This window comes from Lissotriton vulgaris, chromosome 5 (assembly GCF_964263255.1).
Source record: "Lissotriton vulgaris chromosome 5, aLisVul1.2, whole genome shotgun sequence".
Taxonomy (NCBI): Eukaryota; Metazoa; Chordata; class Amphibia; order Caudata; family Salamandridae; genus Lissotriton; species Lissotriton vulgaris.
In genome coordinates, this window is record NC_141693.1 from 860,733,588 (window position 1) to 860,760,000 (window position 26,413).

The 26,413-nt window shown below is 51.3% G+C and overlaps 1 protein-coding gene across 1 annotated transcript in view; it reads right to left on the minus strand.

Moving 5' to 3' along the window:
- The window catches only part of BMS1 (BMS1 ribosome biogenesis factor), a 334,476-nt gene that overhangs the window by 232,713 nt on the left and 75,350 nt on the right, over positions 1-26,413 (minus strand). The gene's annotated exons all lie outside the window — the stretch shown is intronic.

A 26,413-nucleotide genomic window follows, 5' to 3' on the forward strand; every position in this document is an offset into this window, starting at 1 on the left:
TGGGTGTAGAGAGAGATGGGTGTAGAGAGAGATGTAGAGAGGGGGTGCAGAGAGGGGGTGCAGAGAGGGGGGTGCAGAGAGGGGGGTGCAGAGAGGGGGGTGCAGAGAGGGGGGTGCAGAGAGGGGGGTGCAGAGAGGGGGGTGCAGAGAGGGGGGTGCAGAGAGGGGGGTGCAGAGAGGGGGGTGCAGAGAGGGGGGTGCAGAGAGGGGGTGTAGAGAGGGGGGTGTAGAGAGGGGGGTATAGAGAGGGGGGTATAGAGAGGGGGGTGTAGAGAGGGGGGTGTAGAGAGGGGGGTGTAGAGAGGGGGGTGTAGAGAGGGGGGTGTAGAGAGGGGGGTGTAGAGAGGGGGGTGTAGAGAGGGGGGTGTAGAGAGGGGGTGTAGAGAGGGGGTGTAGAGAGGGGGTGTAGAGAGGGGGTGTAGAGAGAGGGGGTGTAGAGGGAGGGGGTGTAGAGGGAGGGAGAGAGAGTGGGGGTATAGAGAGAGTGGGGGTATAGAGAGAGTGGGGGTGTAGAGAGAGGGGGTGTAGAGAGAGGGGGTGTAGAGAGAGGGGGTGTAGAGAGAGGGGGTGTAGAGAGAGGGGGTGTAGAGAGAGGGGGTGTAGAGAGAGGGGGTGTAGAGAGAGGGGGGTGTAGAGAGAGGGGGTGTAGAGAGTGGGGGGTGTAGAGAGAGGGGTGTAGAGAGAGAGAGGGGTGTAGAGAGAGAGGGGTGTAGAGAGAGGGGTGTAGAGAAAGAGGGGTGTAGAGAAAGAGGGGTGTAGAGAGAGGGGTGTAGAGAGAGGGGTGTAGAGAGAGGGGTGTAGAGAGAGGGGTGTAGAGAGAGGGGTGTAGAGAGAGGGGTGTAGAGAGAGGGGTGTAGAGAGAGGGGTGTAGAGAGAGGGGTGTAGAGAGGGGTGTAGAGAGGGGTGTAGAGAGAGGGGTGTAGAGAGGGGTGTAGAGAGGGGTGTAGAGAGGGGGGGTTGTAGAGAGGGGGGGTTGTAGAGAGGGGGGGTTGTAGAGAGGGGGGGTTGTAGAGAGGGGGGGTTGTAGAGAGGGGGGTTGTAGAGAGAGGGGGGTCTTAGAGAGGGGGTCTTAGAGAGGGGGGTCTTAGAGAGGGGGGTCTTAGAGAGGGGGGTCTTAGAGAGGGGGGTCTTAGAGAGGGGGGTCTTAGAGAGGGGGGTTGTAGAGAGAGAGGTGTAGAGAGAGAGGGGGTGTAGAGATGGGTGTAGTGAGAGGGGGTGTAGCGAGAGAGGGGTGTAGAGAGAGAGGGGTGTAGAGAGAGGGGTGTAGAGAGAGGGGTGTAGACAGAGAGGGGTGTAGAGAGAGGGGTGTAGAGAGAGGGGTGTAGCGAGAGAGGGGTGTAGAGAGAGAGGGGTGTAGAGAGAGGGGTGTAGAGAGAGGGGTGTAGAGAGAGGGGGGTGTAGAGAGAGGGGGTGTAGAGAGAGGGGGTGTAGAGAGAGGGGGTGTAGAGAGAGGGGGTAGAGAGAGAGGGGGTAGAAAGAGAGAGGGGGTAGAGAGAGAGAGGGGGTAGAGAGAGAGAGGGGGTAGAGAGAGAGGGGGTAGAGAGAGAGGGGGGTGTAGAGAGAGGGGTGTAGAGAGAGAGGGGTGTAGAGAGAGAGGGGTGTAGAGAGAGAGGGGTGTAGAGAGAGAGGGGTGTAGAGAGAGAGGGGTGTAGAGAGACGGGTGTAGAGAGAGAGGGGTGTAGAGAGAGAGGGGTGTAGAGAGAGAGGGGTGTAGAGAGAGAGGGGTGTAGAGAGAGAGAGGTGTAGAGAGAGGGGTTATAGAGAGAGGGGTTATAGGAGAGGGGTTATAGAGAGGGGTGTAGAGAGAGGGGTGTAGAGAGAGAGGGGTGTAGAGAGAGAGGGGTGTAGAGAGAGGGGTGTAGAGAGAGCGGGGTGTAGAGAGAGGGGTGTAGAGAGAGGGGTGTAGAGAAAGGGAGGCGTAGAGAGAGGGGGGTGTAGAGAGAGGGGGGTGTAGAGAGAGGGGGGTGTAGAGAGAGGGGGTGTAGAGAGAGGGGGGTGTAGAGAGAGGGGGGTGTAGAGAGAGGGGGGTGTAGAGAGAGGGGGGTGTAGAGAGAGGGGGGTGTAGAGAGAAGGGGGTGTAGAGAGAGGGGTGTAGAGAGAGGGGTGTAGAGAGAGGGGTGTAGAGAGAGGGGTGTAGAGAGAGGGGTGTAGAGAGAGGGGTGTAGAGAGAGGGTGTAGAGAGAGGGGTGTAGAGAGGGGTGTGTAGAGAGGAGGAGTGTAGAGAGGGGGAGTGTAGAGAGGGGGGTGTACAGAGAGGGGGTGTACAGAGAGAGAGGTGTAGACACAGGGGTGTAAAGAGAGGGATGTAGAGAGAGTTAAGGAGGTCCTTTATCTAAGATGACTTATTCATTGCACTTCCTTAATTAACTATGCTGAGCCCCAAGTCACAAGAGCTTTTACCAACTTTTAAAATAAAGTGTTATGGGAAAGAGAAAACACAGTAGCTCCAGTCTACGCCACCAACTAATCATTTCAAATGCATCAGCTGACATGAAAAGACACAAAATGCTAGCTTTGAAACCTATGCATTCATAGATTTTATAGCACAAGCACCGGTGCTGTCAAAGCGCAGGGTCGGAGGAAAAGAGTCTCTTTAGCCGTCCTAAGCAGTAGTGCTTTCAGTGGGATGAAAAGTTCACAAGCCCACATAAAGGAGGGTGGCGTTAGCCGTTTATAGCGCAGGCGGAAATGCGACAAGGTATCATGATCTGCGCACCATCTGGAGATACTGACTGTTCTCACTTTAAATTAAAAATAAAAGGCTGGTAAAATGTCATCAGGCAAAGGTCAACTACGGGATAAATAATAGAATATTACCAATGGTGCATTAAAAAAATAAGTTTTGCCTCATTGCCTATTAATTATATATTTTAACATTATATAAACTGACGCAGCTTGTGCTTTGCCCAGGAGTGAATATCATTTGCTAAATTCCTGTTACACAAGCAGATAAACAAGACCCAAACGCACATAGTCATACATATAAAGCCATATGTGTACAAAACATACATGAGAATACATACATAAAGAGACTAAACAGTCTCCTTGATCTGCGTTTGTAGCGAGTTCCCAGGGCATAGAAAATAGACTAACTGTGGTCACGTGGGGGGAACTTTCCCAGTACGAAGGTAACGGGAATAGAAAAGTGATTCAGGTGATGAGGACCCCTTGCGATCTGGGGAGATCCTTCCCTGATGAAATGACACTTGGGTGCATGGCAATGGTATGCAATATGGCAAACAAAGTAAATGGTGTCTGTACATACCAATGGATGGTGTGTGATCGGTGTGGAGAGATGGTCCTTAGATCCCCATATGTTATCTCAAGAGCGAAAAACGAGCTAGATCAGGTATGCTTGTAGTGTTAGTTGCCAAACAATATTTGTTGGGGGCACACCAAATTGGTGCGATAGCGAATGCCTCCTTGATAAGGGCCAGCAAATAGTGGTTCCGAGGGAAAAAAAGGGAGTAAGAAAGAACAAACAGTGAAAGGGAAACAGCGATGAGAAGGGAGGTCAAGGTACAAAAGAAGAAGGGTGGTGGAGGGGGGAGTGGATTGAGGAGCTTGGTGGACAAAGGATCGCGAAGGAAAGAAAGCAAGCATGTAATTTACGGTGACCAAGCACGCACACGTAGTCATCAGCCCAAGGAATGAAAGCGGGCCAAGGCCGAGAGTCCACTGGGTGCACACATCCTACCCAGAAATGACTGGGGGATAGGTGGGGAATGGCATGGTAACCTGAAAAAAAGGGTGGGTGTGAGCCATGTGAAGGGGTCTGCGGTGAGCTCGAGACCCGAAAAGGCAGACGTGGGGAAGGAAAGGCTGCGGGTAAGGGTGTGCACGAAAGTGAAATGGGAACAAATGGGGCCATGCGGTGGGCGACCAAAGCAGAAACGGCTGGCAGGATGGTGGGGCCGGAATAAGCTGTGCACATGTCGGGCCATGCGTCGAGTACCTAAAAGAGATGCGGCTGACGGGATAGTAGGGTTGAGAGCAAAAGCGCCAAAGCGGCACCTGTGTATATGCTGCTAATAATTAAAAAATGGTGCTTAGGTGGTGGAGGGTGAGATAAGCCTGTGCCGGCCGCTGGGAGACTACTGAAAAACACAGCGTGGGGGCATGGCAATCAGCGAGAGTCCAATAGTAAAGTAAAAGCTGGGAGGAAGAGAAAAGGTATAAACCAAAACGAAACTCAGTACGAATCCAAGATTGAGCAGGTGAAACCTGTGAAATAAAGTTGGTGCATGAGATCTGGTCAGTAGAGTGATAGGAGGGGGAAAAGCTCATACCTGAGGTGCAGAACGTGTATGTCAGTCCTGCTCGAATCAGAGTGATGCCAAAAGCTGGCGTCTAAATGTAGGAGTGTACACTGCTACAAAAATTAAGAAAGGTGCAGTTCAACAGTCACGGCACAATAATAAATAAAACAACCATTTGGGCGAGGATGCGGCCGAACGGCTAGAGCGATCGAGCTCGGGAAACAGGTTTGCATTACGTGGCGGCAGCCTTTGAAGTCTGATTGGGAAGGGAGCAGCAGCCTTTGAAGTCTAATGCGAGGCTCAGACAAATGGTGGTGTGCAAGCGGCTTCCTTTCAAGTCTGATGGGGGGGCGGGGGAGCAAATGGCGAGCATGCTCCCAGCGCACATGCACTGGAAGGATTTTATGGTGCCCCTCTATATCTCTCGCATAGCGATTGCTTACGCAATAGCTAGGCGAGACCTAAAAAAACACAATAGCGAGAGGGAGAAATGAATAAGTATTAGCAAGAGACCTTGAAGAATAAGAAGGGAAAAGTGCTGTGAGCCAGTAAGATTTAATAGATGGGGCAGTGAGGATAAGAGAAAACGGGAGTGTATCGCGGAAGGGAAAAACAAACTAGGCCAAATGTATGCAGAAAACACCTAGGAGAAATAGAAGCTGAACACAGAGTAAAGCTGTGTGACAAAGGCATGGTTTATAGAGGCAGTCGAAGATTGAGGCTGTGTGCACAGAGCATATTGATGCAGGACGGCTGAACATGTGGGGGGCATGGCTTGGGGGCCGATGGAGCTGGCTGCGTGAGCCCCGAGCTGATCCCCGTGTAATCCTGACTTAACGTGGCCCTTCGGACTGCCCGGTGGCACCAGGAGTCGCAAGCGGGGGCGACCCTGCCCTGGAGCCTGCCCAGCGAATCTTAAGGCGTGGTGTGGGGGCTGTGGGAAGTTTTTCCGGCCCGGGACTAGCGGCGGCGGAGAAACACAAAATGGCGGCAGAGCTGGTGTGAGGAGTCCAGGCATGTGGCTGGGAAGCTGTTGAGCTGTCTGAGGAGCAGGAAGGACACGGCCGGGACTGAAGTGGTGCGGCACGGAGGGGTCGGAGGAGTGTCGGAGTACGGCTGCACCCGTGTGGGCACGCCCTGGGGCGCTCTATGCAGCGGGTGCTCTGAAGAGGGACGACCGGTAAACGGAGAGATGGCGTTTTCGAAGGGAGCGCACTCGGCGGCCTGGAATTCATACTGCGGGACCCCGTGGACAAGAAGCGGCACGGCGTAGAGGAGCTGCGGAGTGACGAGCGATGGGGCCCTGCCGCCTTTTTCCCTGTCCCGGTGAGTGGGGACCGGCCTGTCCTGCGGTCCTTGGCTGCGGAGGCGGTCGTGGGGCCGTGGGGGTGGCCGTGACCTACGGGGGGGAATGAGGGGGGCACGGGCGGAGAGCGGAAGACAGCTGGGTGAAGCTGCGGTGGGCCCGCTTGGCAGTCGGCGAAGGGGGAGCTCCAATTTATACACAGTGACCATCTGGAAGGTACAACACCACGACCCGGGACACACCAGGCGGAGGTGCGCAGCACACCGCGGGGGGGGAGCTAGCGACATTGCCCCGAGCCGAGGGACCGGCGGAGAGGAGTACAGAGGATGTCGTGCATAACACAGCAAGTCGAGGGGAGAGGAATCCACCCTAACAGCGATTATTGAGTGGTAGTGCACAGGCTCCTGAGGACTACGCTTGGCATGGCACCGTGGGAAGGGCATGAACTAAGCGGTGTTGTGGGCAGTGAAGCGGCACCAACTTGACTTTCAGGAGGGATGGGGGTCTTAGCTCCTCCGCCGACACAGAGACTGCCTGGTGCTGGTGATCACTATTGCGGATTGGGGACTGGGGAAGCCCGGGCAGGGTCGATACCAGTTACCCTCAGGTTATGAGCGGGGCAGTCGAGCTCCACGCTAAGATAACGGGGCTGCTCAGGGTAATCCTACCTGGCAAGTGGGGCACCTGAAGTCATGTGAGGAAGAAGCGGACGTTGGCGTTACTCCGGGAACCTGGGATACAGCGGCAAGCACACTCACACCTTGCAGGTAATAAGAGACTCAAACCATGGGGAAACCGAGAGGAAAGCAGGGAGGAGCAGCCCAGCAGCTGGAGGGCGAGTTGCAATCCCAGGCTGAATCGGATAGGGTGGATGAGGCACAGGACCCCCAGTTGCAAAGACAGTTTGATCCTATACTAGCGGCAATTGCAGATTCTCGCACAGCTCTGCAACAGGACATTGCGCAAGTAGCAACAGGGCTGGGATTACTGAGGGCGGACCACTCCAAGCTGGTGGATAGAATGAAGCAGGTGGAAGGGACACTACAGGAGATGACACCGGCCCAAAAGGTACTGGAGAGCAAGGTGGCGGATGCGCTAGATCGCATACAAGCGAGCGGAGGATGCCGAAAGCCGGAATAGGCGGAACAACATTCGCGTAGTGGGTTTGTCTGAAAAAGTGGAAGGGTCAAATATGGTGCAGTACCTGGAACAATGGTTGAAGACAGTGGTGGCAGCGGAGGGTCTATCTCCCTTCTTCACATTGGAACGCGCACACAGGGTGCCTGCTAAGCCGCCGCAACCGGGGCGTCCCCCACGCCCGGTGGTAGCTAGGCTATTACATTATAAGGACAGAGACTTACTGCTTCAAAGGGCGTGGACGGATGGGCCGTACCAGGTCGACAATGGCAGAGTGACTATATACCCGGAATATACACTGCAAATTCAGCGATGCCGCACATCATTCCTCGCAGTAAAACGGGAGCTGAGATCGGAAGGCCTTCAGTACTCGTTACTGTTCCCTGCGAAATTGAAAATAATGCTGACACTCATTTCCATGACACCCCGGAAGAAGCATGGGCCTGGCTGGAAATGTACAGGGTTGGCACACATCGGAAGGAGCGACGATTTCAGGAGATCTCTGAGGGGCTGCCCCCGCGACCAATCGCAGCGCCTTCGACGTAGGCGACAGAAGGTGCAGAAACCGTCGCAGACCCAAACTGAGTTGGGACAAAAGGATGCATTGGAGGCAGTGTCGGCATTGTCTAGCAGCCAGACGTTGCAGTCGCCGGGGAGTACGGACACGGAGAAGGACAAAACACAATCAGACAGATGTCGGAGGTTGGGAGTGTTCGGTTGCCTCAGGTCACCCGGGCCACAGCAGATGGACTCATGGATGAGTGATAGATCGAATTTCCGGGAGTTGGAGCTGGAGGGCGGCTGAGAGGGCTGCACAAGGGCCATGTACTACACTGTAGTAGAGTGCTGTTAATGTGTGGCGGAAAGAGAGGGTATTTTGGGAGGCGGCCCCGGGGTGGGGAAACACCTCAATGCACAGTGATTTGTTACATTATTGACTGGTGCACGGGTGGGTGAAGTTAGCTATGTTTTATCAGGGGATTACAGCGGAGTTATTATGTGAGCGAGGGCAGTCACACGTTGGCGCTAGCCCCCCCCCCCGTTAAGGCATGCCTGCAGTGGCTACTGCTGGGCTTAGGTATGCGTTGTGTGTTGGAGTGGTTTGGATGGGGACTAACAGTTTTGTTTTAGGACCTATTCTTGGGAGGGTGGGAGGGTGGTGGAGTTGGGGGCTGCGTTGGGTTATGGGGCTTACCGGTGTGTTCGATTTTGTACACGGAGGGGAGAAGTGGTTGAACAGTGATGATGGGGGCAGTACCTGATTTGCGATGTATTACTTGGAATGTACGGGGACTACATACAATGACAAGACGCCACAAGAATCATGCTTATCTGGTCAGGAGGGGATGCACATAGCATTACTCCAGGAAACACACCTTACTAAATCGGAGGGACTCGTACTGCAGTGTAGATGGAGGGGACAGGTTTTTAGTACGTCTTATTCGGCGTTTGCGAGGGGGCCGTTGATTTGGGTTAGGGCGGGGTCCCCTTTCAGGTGCTCAAACAAACAATAGATGGTGAGGGCAGATTTGTTGCGGTTGAACGGCGCTTGTATGGCAGGGAAGTAGCCTTATGTAGTATTTATGCCCCGAATGTGGAACAGGCGCGATTTCTGGACAGGATGTCCGGCACATTAGCACATTACCTGGTGGGCCCGATAGTATTGGAAGGAGATTTTAATTCAATAGCGGATACGGTCATGGACAGGCCTCACCCCCCTTGCCAGATTCCCCAGTTCATAGACTGTCCAAGTATAGGCTTGATTGGAAAGCTAGATGGCATTTGGTAGATGTGTGGAGGTCACATCACCCGCAGGTTAGGGATTATTCCTATTTCTCAGCACTGCACGAGCTTCATGTTCGGCTTGATGCCATATTGTGCTACCCATTGGTGGTGCCTTCCGTGACCCACTCGGAGTATCTCACTAGGACCCTGTCCGACCACAATCCGTTGCTGATTACCTTGCATTGGACGAGGAAAAAGGCTGAAATATCCACATGGTGATTACGCCCCGAGACGTTGGATTACCCAGTGTTCCGTAGCGAGGTGGAAGAGGGGATAACGCACTACTTTAACAAGAACGCAGGAACTGCTACTACTAGGGCGGTGGAATGGGACGCCTTTAAGGTGGTAGTGAGAGGGATATGCATAAGCAAATATGCTGGAGTATGGAAAACTCTGCTGCAGAACGTTGGGAAAGCAGACAGACGATTGAGGCTAGCGGAACAGGCGAGGCAGAAGCACCGGGAGTCCCAGAAAGAATATATTGAGAAGGCCCATGCAGAAAGGTGATAAGGCAGAAACGCTGATAGCCTGGCTGGCTGATCCTATACCGCGGGGCTCCCCGATTTTGGCACTAAGGGCGGGTGAGGGTACTACGGTCTACACTCAGTGTGGGATAATGCATGGGTTCCGGGAGTATTATGAGAAGCTCTATGAGAGTACATTAACGGCAGGCGAGACAGATATGGAGTCCTTCTTGGAGAGCGTAACACTTCAGCGGCTAGACGAGGAGCAGGCGAAACACCTGGGCCGGGGCATTACGCTCGAAGAGGTTAGGAGCGCCATTAAACAGGTGGCGCGGAATAAGACCCTTGGGAGTAGATGGGTTGCCTGTCGAATTTTATATGCAATATATATATAGACATATTGGCGCCAAGGCTACTAGAGGTCTATAGTGAGGCGCGGGAATTGGAACAGCTCCCGATGACTATGTGTGAAGCCCTCATTGTTCCTCTATTAAAGCTGGGACGAGATAGTACAGACACGGAGGCGTACCAACCACTGTCAATGCTGTCCACAGATTATAAGATCCTTAGTCGAATCCTGGTGTCGCGCCTGCTGCAGCATATGACTAGCCTGGTGCACGAGGATCAGGCTGGGTTTATCCCGACCAGGAATACTGCTACCAATGTGCGAAGGTTGGTGAGGGTCCTGTGAGACGCTTGCGATGGCTCGCCCTTGGCTGCAATCCTCTCAGTGGGCATAGGAAAGGCCTTTGATAGCCTAGAATGGCCGTATTTGTATAAAACAATGAGGTACTTTGGGCTGGGCAAGGCATTTGTGGGGTGGACGACGATGCTGTATACCTCGGCAGTGGTTAGAGTTAAAGATGATTTGCCCCCGCTATGCGGTAGCCCGTGGGACGTGGCAGGGTTGCCCACTCTCCCCGTTGTTATTTGCTTTGGCAATAGAACCTTTGGCAGCGCGGGCTCGGTGGCACAGTGGTATGAGGGCTTAGCCTTTAGAGGGGAACAGCAATACATCTCGTTCTATCTGGATGATTTGTTGCTGTTTTTGGCGAATACAGACAATGCATTGGCGGGTCCGGCACGACTGTTATCCGACTTTGGCACGGTTTCAGGCCTGAAGGTTAATTGGTCTAAAACATGTTTATTCCCAGTTCAACCAGGGAGGGTGGCACCTAGGATGCCGAAGGCCGTGCTGTGGGAGCTGTCTTGTTTAGCGTACCTCGGGGTACCTGTCTATCATGGAGCCAGCGATATGCTAGAAGGAAATGTAGAGATGTATAAGGGCTCTAAAGGGGAGCATAGCATGTTGGAGTACCCTACCTCTATCAGTGATGGGGAGGATAGCCTTGCTGAAGATGGTGGCACTTCCTCGGCTGCTGTACTTTTTTAGGACATTGCCTGTATGGGTGCCATGCTCCGTGTTTACTAACTTGAAGTCCAGGTTTGTGGGTTTCATTTGGGGATCGGGAAGGCGCAGAGTAGCACTAAAAACATTGATGAGACCGAAGGTGGAGGGCGGATTGGCTAGTTGCCCTCCTGAAGACATCCATTTGAAACAATACCACTTGCCTAGTTGCACCGGGCTTGCTCTTGCTTTCCTGTAAAGGGGAAGCTCCCCAGGCCTTGCTGGTCTGAACAGAAGCCGACCTTTCCTTCCTGCGTGGATTGCCTTTGCCAAGGCTTGTTGGGTCCAATCCAAATATCGACACCGCCAACAGCTAGATCCTTCATGGGCCAGTCCGTATTCAGCTCCTGGTTGTCGTCGATGCCTCCTGGTCCAGGTGACTGCAGAGACAAGCTTCATCTCCTCCCCTGATTGCATCTCGACATCGCCTGGTTCCTTCCTGGTCACTGGCTAGTGACCCAGACTCTGTCCCCTCTGCTTTCAGGTTTTTCACTGCTCCGATCAACCCTTGGATCCATCCGGACACTTTCCTCCTGGTCGCTTGCAGCACTTTCTTGCAGCTCTCCATAGGATTGATCGACGAAACCCAACACGAAAGAACACCTATGCACCCGGCTTTCCTGGGTGAGGTAACTAGAGTACTCCGGTGCTCCCATGGGTATTAACTATCCAAGTGTCCATGAAGTGCGGGTCCGTTCTCATTAAGACCCTGTCACTGTGTATCTGAATGTAGGGTTCCTGTAGTGTTAGAGCCTGCAGTTCGCTCACTCTCCGTAGCAATGTGATTGCTACCAGAAAGGCGGTTTTCATAGTCAGCATTTGCAGCGATGCTTTGTGGATAGGTTCGAAAGGTGCTTTCATGAGCTCTGTCAGTACTACATTCAGGTTCCAAGCCGGTGGCGGCATTCTTTTTGGTGGTGCTATTCTTTTAGCCCCTTCTAAGAATCTTTTCACGACTTGAGATGTGAAGAAGCTTCTCCCTGTTTCTCCTCTTGTGTATGCCACAATCGCAGCCAGGTGTACCCTTAGTGAGGATGAGCTTAGTTTAGCCTTTATTAGGTGTGTGAGGTACCTTAGCACCGTAGATTCCCTGGTCAGTTTTCTGTGTAGTTTTTTCTTGCAACACCACTGAGTGAATCTTTTCCATTTTTCCCGATAGCATTTGCGTGTGCTGGGCCTTCTTGCCTCTCGCAACACCCTCAGGGTGCTCTCTGGTAGTTTTAGATGTGCGAACTCTAAGTCCTCAGGAGCCAGGCTGAGAGGTTGAGGCTCTCCGGCTCTGGGTGTAGAACTTCTCCGTTTTCCATGGAGAGTAGGTCTCTTCTTTTTGAGAACTTGTGGGGGGGCCCCTGCGCCATCTCCATTATCTGAGAGTCGATTTACAAAAGGGGGTGGTGATGAACAGAGTGTCTGAATTGAGCAGACCACTCTTACCCAGTCCAAAGATCAGGGCTTGATCCATCACCGTTATTTATCTCACTGCCCCATCCCAGCTCAGAACCTGGCTATATGCAAATCAGTCTGTCCCTGGCCCAGTGCATCATGGGAACAGGGCAGACTAAACTACCAAGCCAATTCTTTACCAGAAAGGAGACAAGCTACCGGGGACCGGTTTCTGGCATTTCAGCCTCTTCGGCCCGGCTTGCTTGAATCCTGATGGAGCAGTGAGAAAGGGACTCATGTCTGAGTATACCCTGCCACACCTATAGTGGCCAAAATCGATTTACAAAAGGGGGTGGTGATGAACAGAGTGTCTGAATTGAGCAGACCACTCTTACCCAGTCCAAAGATCAGGGCTTGATCCATCACCGTTATTTATCTCACTGCCCCATCCCAGCTCAGAACCTGGCTATATGCAAATCAGTCTGTCCCTGGCCCAGTGCATCATGGGAACAGGGCAGACTAAACTACCAAGCCAATTCTTTACCAGAAAGGAGACAAGCTACCGGGGACCGGTTTCTGGCATTTCAGCCTCTTCGGCCCGGCTTGCTTGAATCCTGATGGAGCAGTGAGAAAGGGACTCATGTCTGAGTATACCCTGCCACACCTATAGTGGCCAAAATCGATTTACAAAAGGGGGTGGTGATGAACAGAGTGTCTGAATTGAGCAGACCACTCTTACCCAGTCCAAAGATCAGGGCTTGATCCATCACCGTTATTTATCTCACTGCCCCATCCCAGCTCAGAACCTGGCTATATGCAAATCAGTCTGTCCCTGGCCCAGTGCATCATGGGAACAGGGCAGACTAAACTACCAAGCCAATTCTTTACCAGAAAGGAGACAAGCTACCGGGGACCGGTTTCTGGCATTTCAGCCTCTTCGGCCCGGCTTGCTTGAATCCTGATGGAGCAGTGAGAAAGGGACTCATGTCTGAGTATACCCTGCCACACCTATAGTGGCCAAAATCGATTTACAAAAGGGGGTGGTGATGAACAGAGTGTCTGAATTGAGCAGACCACTCTTACCCAGTCCAAAGATCAGGGCTTGATCCATCACCGTTATTTATCTCACTGCCCCATCCCAGCTCAGAACCTGGCTATATGCAAATCAGTCTGTCCCTGGCCCAGTGCATCATGGGAACAGGGCAGACTAAACTACCAAGCCAATTCTTTACCAGAAAGGAGACAAGCTACCGGGGACCGGTTTCTGGCATTTCAGCCTCTTCGGCCCGGCTTGCTTGAATCCTGATGGAGCAGTGAGAAAGGGACTCATGTCTGAGTATACCCTGCCACACCTATAGTGGCCAAAATCGATTTACAAAAGGGGGTGGTGATGAACAGAGTGTCTGAATTGAGCAGACCACTCTTACCCAGTCCAAAGATCAGGGCTTGATCCATCACCGTTATTTATCTCACTGCCCCATCCCAGCTCAGAACCTGGCTATATGCAAATCAGTCTGTCCCTGGCCCAGTGCATCATGGGAACAGGGCAGACTAAACTACCAAGCCAATTCTTTACCAGAAAGGAGACAAGCTACCGGGGACCGGTTTCTGGCATTTCAGCCTCTTCGGCCCGGCTTGCTTGAATCCTGATGGAGCAGTGAGAAAGGGACTCATGTCTGAGTATACCCTGCCACACCTATAGTGGCCAAAATCGATTTACAAAAGGGGGTGGTGATGAACAGAGTGTCTGAATTGAGCAGACCACTCTTACCCAGTCCAAAGATCAGGGCTTGATCCATCACCGTTATTTATCTCACTGCCCCATCCCAGCTCAGAACCTGGCTATATGCAAATCAGTCTGTCCCTGGCCCAGTGCATCATGGGAACAGGGCAGACTAAACTACCAAGCCAATTCTTTACCAGAAAGGAGACAAGCTACCGGGGACCGGTTTCTGGCATTTCAGCCTCTTCGGCCCGGCTTGCTTGAATCCTGATGGAGCAGTGAGAAAGGGACTCATGTCTGAGTATACCCTGCCACACCTATAGTGGCCAAAATCGATTTACAAAAGGGGGTGGTGATGAACAGAGTGTCTGAATTGAGCAGACCACTCTTACCCAGTCCAAAGATCAGGGCTTGATCCATCACCGTTATTTATCTCACTGCCCCATCCCAGCTCAGAACCTGGCTATATGCAAATCAGTCTGTCCCTGGCCCAGTGCATCATGGGAACAGGGCAGACTAAACTACCGAGCCAATTCTTTACCAGAAAGGAGACAAGCTACCGGGGACCGGTTTCTGGCATTTCAGCCTCTTCGGCCCGGCTTGCTTGAATCCTGATGGAGCAGTGAGAAAGGGACTCATGTCTGAGTATACCCTGCCACACCTATAGTGGCCAAAATCGATTTACAAAAGGGGGTGGTGATGAACAGAGTGTCTGAATTGAGCAGACCACTCTTACCCAGTCCAAAGATCAGGGCTTGATCCATCACCGTTATTTATCTCACTGCCCCATCCCAGCTCAGAACCTGGCTATATGCAAATCAGTCTGTCCCTGGCCCAGTGCATCATGGGAACAGGGCAGACTAAACTACCAAGCCAATTCTTTACCAGAAAGGAGACAAGCTACCGGGGACCGGTTTCTGGCATTTCAGCCTCTTCGGCCCGGCTTGCTTGAATCCTGATGGAGCAGTGAGAAAGGGACTCATGTCTGAGTATACCCTGCCACACCTATAGTGGCCAAAATCGATTTACAAAAGGGGGTGGTGATGAACAGAGTGTCTGAATTGAGCAGACCACTCTTACCCAGTCCAAAGATCAGGGCTTGATCCATCACCGTTATTTATCTCACTGCCCCATCCCAGCTCAGAACCTGGCTATATGCAAATCAGTCTGTCCCTGGCCCAGTGCATCATGGGAACAGGGCAGACTAAACTACCAAGCCAATTCTTTACCAGAAAGGAGACAAGCTACCGGGGACCGGTTTCTGGCATTTCAGCCTCTTCGGCCCGGCTTGCTTGAATCCTGATGGAGCAGTGAGAAAGGGACTCATGTCTGAGTATACCCTGCCACACCTATAGTGGCCAAAATCGATTTACAAAAGGGGGTGGTGATGAACAGAGTGTCTGAATTGAGCAGACCACTCTTACCCAGTCCAAAGATCAGGGCTTGATCCATCACCGTTATTTATCTCACTGCCCCATCCCAGCTCAGAACCTGGCTATATGCAAATCAGTCTGTCCCTGGCCCAGTGCATCATGGGAACAGGGCAGACTAAACTACCAAGCCAATTCTTTACCAGAAAGGAGACAAGCTACCGGGGACCGGTTTCTGGCATTTCAGCCTCTTCGGCCCGGCTTGCTTGAATCCTGATGGAGCAGTGAGAAAGGGACTCATGTCTGAGTATACCCTGCCACACCTATAGTGGCCAAAATCGATTTACAAAAGGGGGTGGTGATGAACAGAGTGTCTGAATTGAGCAGACCACTCTTACCCAGTCCAAAGATCAGGGCTTGATCCATCACCGTTATTTATCTCACTGCCCCATCCCAGCTCAGAACCTGGCTATATGCAAATCAGTCTGTCCCTGGCCCAGTGCATCATGGGAACAGGGCAGACTAAACTACCAAGCCAATTCTTTACCAGAAAGGAGACAAGCTACCGGGGACCGGTTTCTGGCATTTCAGCCTCTTCGGCCCGGCTTGCTTGAATCCTGATGGAGCAGTGAGAAAGGGACTCATGTCTGAGTATACCCTGCCACACCTATAGTGGCCAAAATCGATTTACAAAAGGGGGTGGTGATGAACAGAGTGTCTGAATTGAGCAGACCACTCTTACCCAGTCCAAAGATCAGGGCTTGATCCATCACCGTTATTTATCTCACTGCCCCATCCCAGCTCAGAACCTGGCTATATGCAAATCAGTCTGTCCCTGGCCCAGTGCATCATGGGAACAGGGCAGACTAAACTACCAAGCCAATTCTTTACCAGAAAGGAGACAAGCTACCGGGGACCGGTTTCTGGCATTTCAGCCTCTTCGGCCCGGCTTGCTTGAATCCTGATGGAGCAGTGAGAAAGGGACTCATGTCTGAGTATACCCTGCCACACCTATAGTGGCCAAAATCGATTTACAAAAGGGGGTGGTGATGAACAGAGTGTCTGAATTGAGCAGACCACTCTTACCCAGTCCAAAGATCAGGGCTTGATCCATCACCGTTATTTATCTCACTGCCCCATCCCAGCTCAGAACCTGGCTATATGCAAATCAGTCTGTCCCTGGCCCAGTGCATCATGGGAACAGGGCAGACTAAACTACCAAGCCAATTCTTTACCAGAAAGGAGACAAGCTACCGGGGACCGGTTTCTGGCATTTCAGCCTCTTCGGCCCGGCTTGCTTGAATCCTGATGGAGCAGTGAGAAAGGGACTCATGTCTGAGTATACCCTGCCACACCTATAGTGGCCAAAATCGATTTACAAAAGGGGGTGGTGATGAACAGAGTGTCTGAATTGAGCAGACCACTCTTACCCAGTCCAAAGATCAGGGCTTGATCCATCACCGTTATTTATCTCACTGCCCCATCCCAGCTCAGAACCTGGCTATATGCAAATCAGTCTGTCCCTGGCCCAGTGCATCATGGGAACAGGGCAGACTAAACTACCAAGCCAATTCTTTACCAGAAAGGAGACAAGCTACCGGGGACCGGTTTCTGGCATTTCAGCCTCTTCGGCCCGGCTTGCTTGAATCCTGATGGAGCAGTGAGAAAGGGACTCATGTCTGAGTATACCCTGCCACACCTATAGTGGCCAAAATCGATTTACAAAAGGGGGTGGTGATGAACAGAGTGTCTGAATTGAGCAGACCACTCTTACCCAGTCCAAAGATCAGGGCTTGATCCATCACCGTTATTTATCTCACTGCCCCATCCCAGCTCAGAACCTGGCTATATGCAAATCAGTCTGTCCCTGGCCCAGTGCATCATGGGAACAGGGCAGACTAAACTACCAAGCCAATTCTTTACCAGAAAGGAGACAAGCTACCGGGGACCGGTTTCTGGCATTTCAGCCTCTTCGGCCCGGCTTGCTTGAATCCTGATGGAGCAGTGAGAAAGGGACTCATGTCTGAGTATACCCTGCCACACCTATAGTGGCCAAAATCGATTTACAAAAGGGGGTGGTGATGAACAGAGTGTCTGAATTGAGCAGACCACTCTTACCCAGTCCAAAGATCAGGGCTTGATCCATCACCGTTATTTATCTCACTGCCCCATCCCAGCTCAGAACCTGGCTATATGCAAATCAGTCTGTCCCTGGCCCAGTGCATCATGGGAACAGGGCAGACTAAACTACCAAGCCAATTCTTTACCAGAAAGGAGACAAGCTACCGGGGACCGGTTTCTGGCATTTCAGCCTCTTCGGCCCGGCTTGCTTGAATCCTGATGGAGCAGTGAGAAAGGGACTCATGTCTGAGTATACCCTGCCACACCTATAGTGGCCAAAATCGATTTACAAAAGGGGGTGGTGATGAACAGAGTGTCTGAATTGAGCAGACCACTCTTACCCAGTCCAAAGATCAGGGCTTGATCCATCACCGTTATTTATCTCACTGCCCCATCCCAGCTCAGAACCTGGCTATATGCAAATCAGTCTGTCCCTGGCCCAGTGCATCATGGGAACAGGGCAGACTAAACTACCAAGCCAATTCTTTACCAGAAAGGAGACAAGCTACCGGGGACCGGTTTCTGGCATTTCAGCCTCTTCGGCCCGGCTTGCTTGAATCCTGATGGAGCAGTGAGAAAGGGACTCATGTCTGAGTATACCCTGCCACACCTATAGTGGCCAAAATCGATTTACAAAAGGGGGTGGTGATGAACAGAGTGTCTGAATTGAGCAGACCACTCTTACCCAGTCCAAAGATCAGGGCTTGATCCATCACCGTTATTTATCTCACTGCCCCATCCCAGCTCAGAACCTGGCTATATGCAAATCAGTCTGTCCCTGGCCCAGTGCATCATGGGAACAGGGCAGACTAAACTACCAAGCCAATTCTTTACCAGAAAGGAGACAAGCTACCGGGGACCGGTTTCTGGCATTTCAGCCTCTTCGGCCCGGCTTGCTTGAATCCTGATGGAGCAGTGAGAAAGGGACTCATGTCTGAGTATACCCTGCCACACCTATAGTGGCCAAAATCGATTTACAAAAGGGGGTGGTGATGAACAGAGTGTCTGAATTGAGCAGACCACTCTTACCCAGTCCAAAGATCAGGGCTTGATCCATCACCGTTATTTATCTCACTGCCCCATCCCAGCTCAGAACCTGGCTATATGCAAATCAGTCTGTCCCTGGCCCAGTGCATCATGGGAACAGGGCAGACTAAACTACCAAGCCAATTCTTTACCAGAAAGGAGACAAGCTACCGGGGACCGGTTTCTGGCATTTCAGCCTCTTCGGCCCGGCTTGCTTGAATCCTGATGGAGCAGTGAGAAAGGGACTCATGTCTGAGTATACCCTGCCACACCTATAGTGGCCAAAATCGATTTACAAAAGGGGGTGGTGATGAACAGAGTGTCTGAATTGAGCAGACCACTCTTACCCAGTCCAAAGATCAGGGCTTGATCCATCACCGTTATTTATCTCACTGCCCCATCCCAGCTCAGAACCTGGCTATATGCAAATCAGTCTGTCCCTGGCCCAGTGCATTCTGAAACTGGGATGGTGCAGTGAGCTAAAAAACGGTGTGGGATCTAGCCCTGATCTCTTGACTGGGTGAGAGTATTCTGTTTAATTCAGAGACTCTGTCCCTCACCACCCCTTGTTGTAAATATTTTTGTCCACCCTAAGCGTGGAAGGGTATGCTCAGATGTGAGTCCCTTGCTCATTGCACCATCAGGATTCAAGCAAGCCGGGCCGAAGAGGCTGAAATGCCAGAAACCGGTCCCCGGTAGCTTGTTTCCTTCCCAGTGTAAGAATTGGCTTTTGTAGTTTGGTTTGCCCTGTTCCCATCATGCACTGGGACAGGAACAGACTAATTTGCATACAGCCAGGTTCTGAAACTGGGATGGTGCAGTGAGCTAAAAAACGGTGTGGGATCTAGCCCTGATCTCTTGACTGGGTGAGAGTATTCTGTTTAATTCAGAGACTCTGTCCCTCACCACCCCTTGTTGTAAATATTTTTGTCCACCCTAAGCGTGGAAGGGTATGCTCAGATGTGAGTCCCTTGCTCATTGCACCATCAGGATTCAAGCAAGCCGGGCCGAAGAGGCTGAAATGCCAGAAACCGGTCCCCGGTAGCTTGTTTCCTTCCCAGTGTAAGAATTGGCTTTTGTAGTTTGGTTTGCCCTGTTCCCATCATGCACTGGGACAGGAACAGACTAATTTGCATACAGCCAGGTTCTGAAACTGGGATGGTGCAGTGAGCTAAAAAACGGTGTGGGATCTAGCCCTGATCTCTTGACTGGGTGAGAGTATTCTGTTTAATTCAGAGACTCTGTCCCTCACCACCCCTTGTTGTAAATATTTTTGTCCACCCTAAGCGTGGAAGGGTATGCTCAGATGTGAGTCCCTTGCTCATTGCACCATCAGGATTCAAGCAAGCCGGGCCGAAGAGGCTGAAATGCCAGAAACCGGTCCCCGGTAGCTTGTTTCCTTCCCAGTGTAAGAATTGGCTTTTGTAGTTTGGTTTGCCCTGTTCCCATCATGCACTGGGACAGGAACAGACTAATTTGCATACAGCCAGGTTCTGAAACTGGGATGGTGCAGTGAGCTAAAAAACGGTGTGGGATCTAGCCCTGATCTCTTGACTGGGTGAGAGTATTCTGTTTAATTCAGAGACTCTGTCCCTCACCACCCCTTGTTGTAAATATTTTTGTCCACCCTAAGCGTGGAAGGGTATGCTCAGATGTGAGTCCCTTGCTCATTGCACCATCAGGATTCAAGCAAGCCGGGCCGAAGAGGCTGAAATGCCAGAAACCGGTCCCCGGTAGCTTGTTTCCTTCCCAGTGTAAGAATTGGCTTTTGTAGTTTGGTTTGCCCTGTTCCCATCATGCACTGGGACAGGAACAGACTAATTTGCATACAGCCAGGTTCTGAAACTGGGATGGTGCAGTGAGCTAAAAAACGGTGTGGGATCTAGCCCTGATCTCTTGACTGGGTGAGAGTATTCTGTTTAATTCAGAGACTCTGTCCCTCACCACCCCTTGTTGTAAATATTTTTGTCCACCCTAAGCGTGGAAGGGTATGCTCAGATGTGAGTCCCTTGCTCATTGCACCATCAGGATTCAAGCAAGCCGGGCCGAAGAGGCTGAAATGCCAGAAACCGGTCCCCGGTAGCTTGTTTCCTTCCCAGTGTAAGAATTGGCTTTTGTAGTTTGGTTTGCCCTGTTCCCATCATGCACTGGGACAGGAACAGACTAATTTGCATACAGCCAGGTTCTGAAACTGGGATGGTGCAGTGAGCTAAAAAACGGTGTGGGATCTAGCCCTGATCTCTTGACTGGGTGAGAGTATTCTGTTTAATTCAGAGACTCTGTCCCTCACCACCCCTTGTTGTAAATATTTTTGTCCACCCTAAGCGTGGAAGGGTATGCTCAGATGTGAGTCCCTTGCTCATTGCACCATCAGGATTCAAGCAAGCCGGGCCGAAGAGGCTGAAATGCCAGAAACCGGTCCCCGGTAGCTTGTTTCCTTCCCAGTGTAAGAATTGGCTTTTGTAGTTTGGTTTGCCCTGTTCCCATCATGCACTGGGACAGGAACAGACTAATTTGCATACAGCCAGGTTCTGAAACTGGGATGGTGCAGTGAGCTAAAAAACGGTGTGGGATCTAGCCCTGATCTCTTGACTGGGTGAGAGTATTCTGTTTAATTCAGAGACTCTGTCCCTCACCACCCCTTGTTGTAAATATTTTTGTCCACCCTAAGCGTGGAAGGGTATGCTCAGATGTGAGTCCCTTGCTCATTGCACCATCAGGATTCAAGCAAGCCGGGCCGAAGAGGCTGAAATGCCAGAAACCGGTCCCCGGTAGCTTGTTTCCTTCCCAGTGTAAGAATTGGCTTTTGTAGTTTGGTTTGCCCTGTTCCCATCATGCACTGGGACAGGAACAGACTAATTTGCATACAGCCAGGTTCTGAAACTGGGATGGTGCAGTGAGCTAAAAAACGGTGTGGGATCTAGCCCTGATCTCTTGACTGGGTGAGAGTATTCTGTTTAATTCAGAGACTCTGTCCCTCACCACCCCTTGTTGTAAATATTTTTGTCCACCCTAAGCGTGGAAGGGTATGCTCAGATGTGAGTCCCTTGCTCATTGCACCATCAGGATTCAAGCAAGCCGGGCCGAAGAGGCTGAAATGCCAGAAACCGGTCCCCGGTAGCTTGTTTCCTTCCCAGTGTAAGAATTGGCTTTTGTAGTTTGGTTTGCCCTGTTCCCATCATGCACTGGGACAGGAACAGACTAATTTGCATACAGCCAGGTTCTGAAACTGGGATGGTGCAGTGAGCTAAAAAACGGTGTGGGATCTAGCCCTGATCTCTTGCCTGGGTGAGAGTATTCTGTTTAATTCAGAGACTCTGTCCCTCTCCACCCCTTGTTGTAAATATTTTTGTCCACCCTAAGCGTGGAAGGGTATGCTCAGATGTGAGTCCCTTGCTCATTGCACCATCAGGATTCAAGCAAGCCGGGCCGAAGAGGCTGAAATGCCAGAAACCGGTCCCCGGTAGCTTGTTTCCTTCCCAGTGTAAGAATTGGCTTTTGTAGTTTGGTTTGCCCTGTTCCCATCATGCACTGGGACAGGAACAGACTAATTTGCATACAGCCAGGTTCTGAAACTGGGATGGTGCAGTGAGCTAAAAAACGGTGTGGGATCTAGCCCTGATCTCTTGACTGGGTGAGAGTATTCTGTTTAATTCAGAGACTCTGTCCCTCACCACCCCTTGTTGTAAATATTTTTGTCCACCCTAAGTGTGGAAGGGTATGCTCAGATGTGAGTCCCTTGCTCATTGCACCATCAGGATTCAAGCAAGCCGGGCCGAAGAGGCTGAAATGCCAGAAACCGGTCCCCGGTAGCTTGTTTCCTTCCCAGTGTAAGAATTGGCTTTTGTAGTTTGGTTTGCCCTGTTCCCATCATGCACTGGGACAGGAACAGACTAATTTGCATACAGCCAGGTTCTGAAACTGGGATGGTGCAGTGAGCTAAAAAACGGTGTGGGATCTAGCCCTGATCTCTTGACTGGGTGAGAGTATTCTGTTTAATTCAGAGACTCTGTCCCTCACCACCCCTTGTTGTAAATATTTTTGTCCACCCTAAGCGTGGAAGGGTATGCTCAGATGTGAGTCCCTTGCTCATTGCACCATCAGGATTCAAGCAAGCCGGGCCGAAGAGGCTGAAATGCCAGAAACCGGTCCCCGGTAGCTTGTTTCCTTCCCAGTGTAAGAATTGGCTTTTGTAGTTTGGTTTGCCCTGTTCCCATCATGCACTGGGACAGGAACAGACTAATTTGCATACAGCCAGGTTCTGAAACTGGGATGGTGCAGTGAGCTAAAAAACGGTGTGGGATCTAGCCCTGATCTCTTGACTGGGTGAGAGTATTCTGTTTAATTCAGAGACTCTGTCCCTCACCACCCCTTGTTGTAAATATTTTTGTCCACCCTAAGCGTGGAAGGGTATGCTCAGATGTGAGTCCCTTGCTCATTGCACCATCAGGATTCAAGCAAGCCGGGCCGAAGAGGCTGAAATGCCAGAAACCGGTCCCCGGTAGCTTGTTTCCTTCCCAGTGTAAGAATTGGCTTTTGTAGTTTGGTTTGCCCTGTTCCCATCATGCACTGGGACAGGAACAGACTAATTTGCATACAGCCAGGTTCTGAAACTGGGATGGTGCAGTGAGCTAAAAAACGGTGTGGGATCTAGCCCTGATCTCTTGACTGGGTGAGAGTATTCTGTTTAATTCAGAGACTCTGTCCCTCACCACCCCTTGTTGTAAATATTTTTGTCCACCCTAAGCGTGGAAGGGTATGCTCAGATGTGAGTCCCTTGCTCATTGCACCATCAGGATTCAAGCAAGCCGGGCCGAAGAGGCTGAAATGCCAGAAACCGGTCCCCGGTAGCTTGTTTCCTTCCCAGTGTAAGAATTGGCTTTTGTAGTTTGGTTTGCCCTGTTCCCATCATGCACTGGGACAGGAACAGACTAATTTGCATACAGCCAGGTTCTGAAACTGGGATGGTGCAGTGAGCTAAAAAACGGTGTGGGATCTAGCCCTGATCTCTTGACTGGGTGAGAGTATTCTGTTTAATTCAGAGACTCTGTCCCTCACCACCCCTTGTTGTAAATATTTTTGTCCACCCTAAGCGTGGAAGGGTATGCTCAGATGTGAGTCCCTTGCTCATTGCACCATCAGGATTCAAGCAAGCCGGGCCGAAGAGGCTGAAATGCCAGAAACCGGTCCCCGGTAGCTTGTTTCCTTCCCAGTGTAAGAATTGGCTTTTGTAGTTTGGTTTGCCCTGTTCCCATCATGCACTGGGACAGGAACAGACTAATTTGCATACAGCCAGGTTCTGAAACTGGGATGGTGCAGTGAGCTAAAAAACGGTGTGGGATCTAGCCCTGATCTCTTGACTGGGTGAGAGTATTCTGTTTAATTCAGAGACTCTGTCCCTCACCACCCCTTGTTGTAAATATTTTTGTCCACCCTAAGCGTGGAAGGGTATGCTCAGATGTGAGTCCCTTGCTCATTGCACCATCAGGATTCAAGCAAGCCGGGCCGAAGAGGCTGAAATGCCAGAAACCGGTCCCCGGTAGCTTGTTTCCTTCCCAGTGTAAGAATTGGCTTTTGTAGTTTGGTTTGCCCTGTTCCCATCATGCACTGGGACAGGAACAGACTAATTTGCATACAGCCAGGTTCTGAAACTGGGATGGTGCAGTGAGCTAAAAAACGGTGTGGGATCTAGCCCTGATCTCTTGACTGGGTGAGAGTATTCTGTTTAATTCAGAGACTCTGTCCCTCACCACCCCTTGTTGTAAATATTTTTGTCCACCCTAAGCGTGGAAGGGTATGCTCAGATGTGAGTCCCTTGCTCATTGCACCATCAGGATTCAAGCAAGCCGGGCCGAAGAGGCTGAAATGCCAGAAACCGGTCCCCGGTAGCTTGTTTCCTTCCCAGTGTAAGAATTGGCTTTTGTAGTTTGGTTTGCCCTGTTCCCATCATGCACTGGGACAGGAACAGACTAATTTGCATACAGCCAGGTTCTGAAACTGGGATGGTGCAGTGAGCTAAAAAACGGTGTGGGATCTAGCCCTGATCTCTTGACTGGGTGAGAGTATTCTGTTTAATTCAGAGACTCTGTCCCTCACCACCCCTTGTTGTAAATATTTTTGTCCACCCTAAGCGTGGAAGGGTATGCTCAGATGTGAGTCCCTTGCTCATTGCACCATCAGGATTCAAGCAAGCCGGGCCGAAGAGGCTGAAATGCCAGAAACCGGTCCCTGGTAGCTTGTTTCCTTCCCAGTGTAAGAATTGGCTTTTGTAGTTTGGTTTGCCCTGTTCCCATCATGCACTGGGACAGGAACAGACTAATTTGCATACAGCCAGGTTCTGAAACTGGGATGGTGCAGTGAGCTAAAAAACGGTGTGGGATCTAGCCCTGATCTCTTGACTGGGTGAGAGTATTCTGTTTAATTCAGAGACTCTGTCCCTCACCACCCCTTGTTGTAAACATTATCTGAGAGTGCCAGGTCTGCCTGGCCCATTGTGGTGCCACCAGGATCAGCATCATGTTGCTTGTCATGCATTTGTTGAGAACCCTGGGGATCAGTGGTATCGGGGGAAAAGCGTAGGCAAATGTCTTTGACCAGCTTATCCATAGGGCATTTCCCTGCGATAGTGCTTCTGGTTGCCTGGATGCAAAGTATTGGCATTTAGCATTCCGGCGTGTTGCATATAGGTCTATTGTCGGAGTGCCCCACTTCCTGAATAGTTTCTCTGTCTCCAGTACATTGAGTTCCCACTCGTGGGATGCTGAAGTCTGCCTGCTGAGCCAATCCGCTTCTACATTGTCCTTCCCTGGCAGGTGTATGGCTAGCAGGTCTATTTTGAGTGGTATTGCCCATCTCCAGATTTCCTGTGCCAAGCTTGACAGGGGGAATGATTGAGTTCCCCCTTGTTTGTTTATGTAAAACATCGTTGTGGTGTTGTCTGTTTGTATCAGCACCTTCTGGCTGTACAGGTGTTTCTGGAAGGCCTTGAGTGCTAGCAACACTGTTTTCAGCTCCAGGTAACTGATGTGTCTGACCGCATCTGTCGGGCTCCACAGGCCCCTCACTCTGAGCTTGTTCATGTGTGCGCCCCACCCCTTCTGGGATGAGTCTGTGGTAATGGTCACTGTTGGGTCCGGTGGTGTTAGAGGTTTCCCTACTGTTATCCTTTCCTTGGTCCACCACCTTATTTCTTCCTGCAGCCAGTGCGTTACAACCACTAGATCCTCCCAACTTCCTGTAGCTTGTGACCATTGCTGTTGTAGCCACTCTTGGAGCGGTCTCATCTGTAGGCGTACATTGGGGACCAGGTGTATGCATGACGCCATCATCCCCAAGATCTTGCTCACTGTCCTCACTGTCAGAGCTCGCCCCTTCTGGTAGTGACGTTTCTCCCTCAGTAGGCTGAGTGTTTCTTTTCGCTGGGTGACACCCTGCATTGGACGGTGTCGATTTGAGCACCCAAGAAGAACTTCACCTGCTCCAGTTCCATTGAGCATTTTCCTCAGTGTATGGAGAATCCCAGGCCTGTTAGCGTTCTCGTGACCTGCAGTGCGTGATCTTTGCATGTCCTGTAAGAGCTTGCCTTTACGAGCCAGTCGTCGAGGTAGGGGTACACGTGTATCCCCTCCCTTCGCAGATGCGCTGTCACTGCCGCGAGGCATTTGGTGAACACCCTTGGCGCGGATTTTAGACTGAAAGCCAAGGTTGTGAATTGGTAGTGATCGTTGTTCACTGCGAACCTTAGCATGTGCTTGTGCTGCCTGTTCATGGGGATGTGCAGGTACGCATCCTTGAGGTCACCGGTGGACAAGAAGTCCCCGGCCTTTATGTGTGGGATGACCTCTTGTAGGGACGTCATCTTGAATTTTTGGGTCTTTACATATTTGTTTAGGAACCGTAGGTCCAGGATGGGTCTTAGGCCTTCGTTCACTTTTGGTACCAGGAAGTAGTTTGAGTACACTCCTCTGTTCCGTTCTTTAAATGGGACCGTTTCGATGGCCTCTTTGAGGAGTAGTTCTTGACCTTCCTTTTGGAGCAATCGCAGTTCTGTTTCCGAGTGCTGTCTTCTCTTTGGCTTTCTGTTTGGTGGATTCTTTAGCAGCTCTATGCAGTATCCGAACTGCATGATGTTCAGTATCCACTTGTCTGTGGTGATTTTTCTCCACTCCTGGAGAAAAAATCTTAGCCTGCCTCCTACTAGAGTTACATGTTCTTTTATGTCTTGTCCGTGTAGCCCTCTCCTCTTTGTTTTTCCGTGCTCTTCCCCCGGAGGGTTCGAGTGGGTGAGCACGTTTTCTCGTGTGCATTCACTTAGAGGGGGGTTGTTCACCGCCTCTTCTTCTCTGTCCTGGTCCATTTCCTCTTGATCGAAAGGACTGGCCCCTGTTCTGGTAGTTCCAGTTTTGCCTCTGCAGGCCCTGGTGACCTTGGT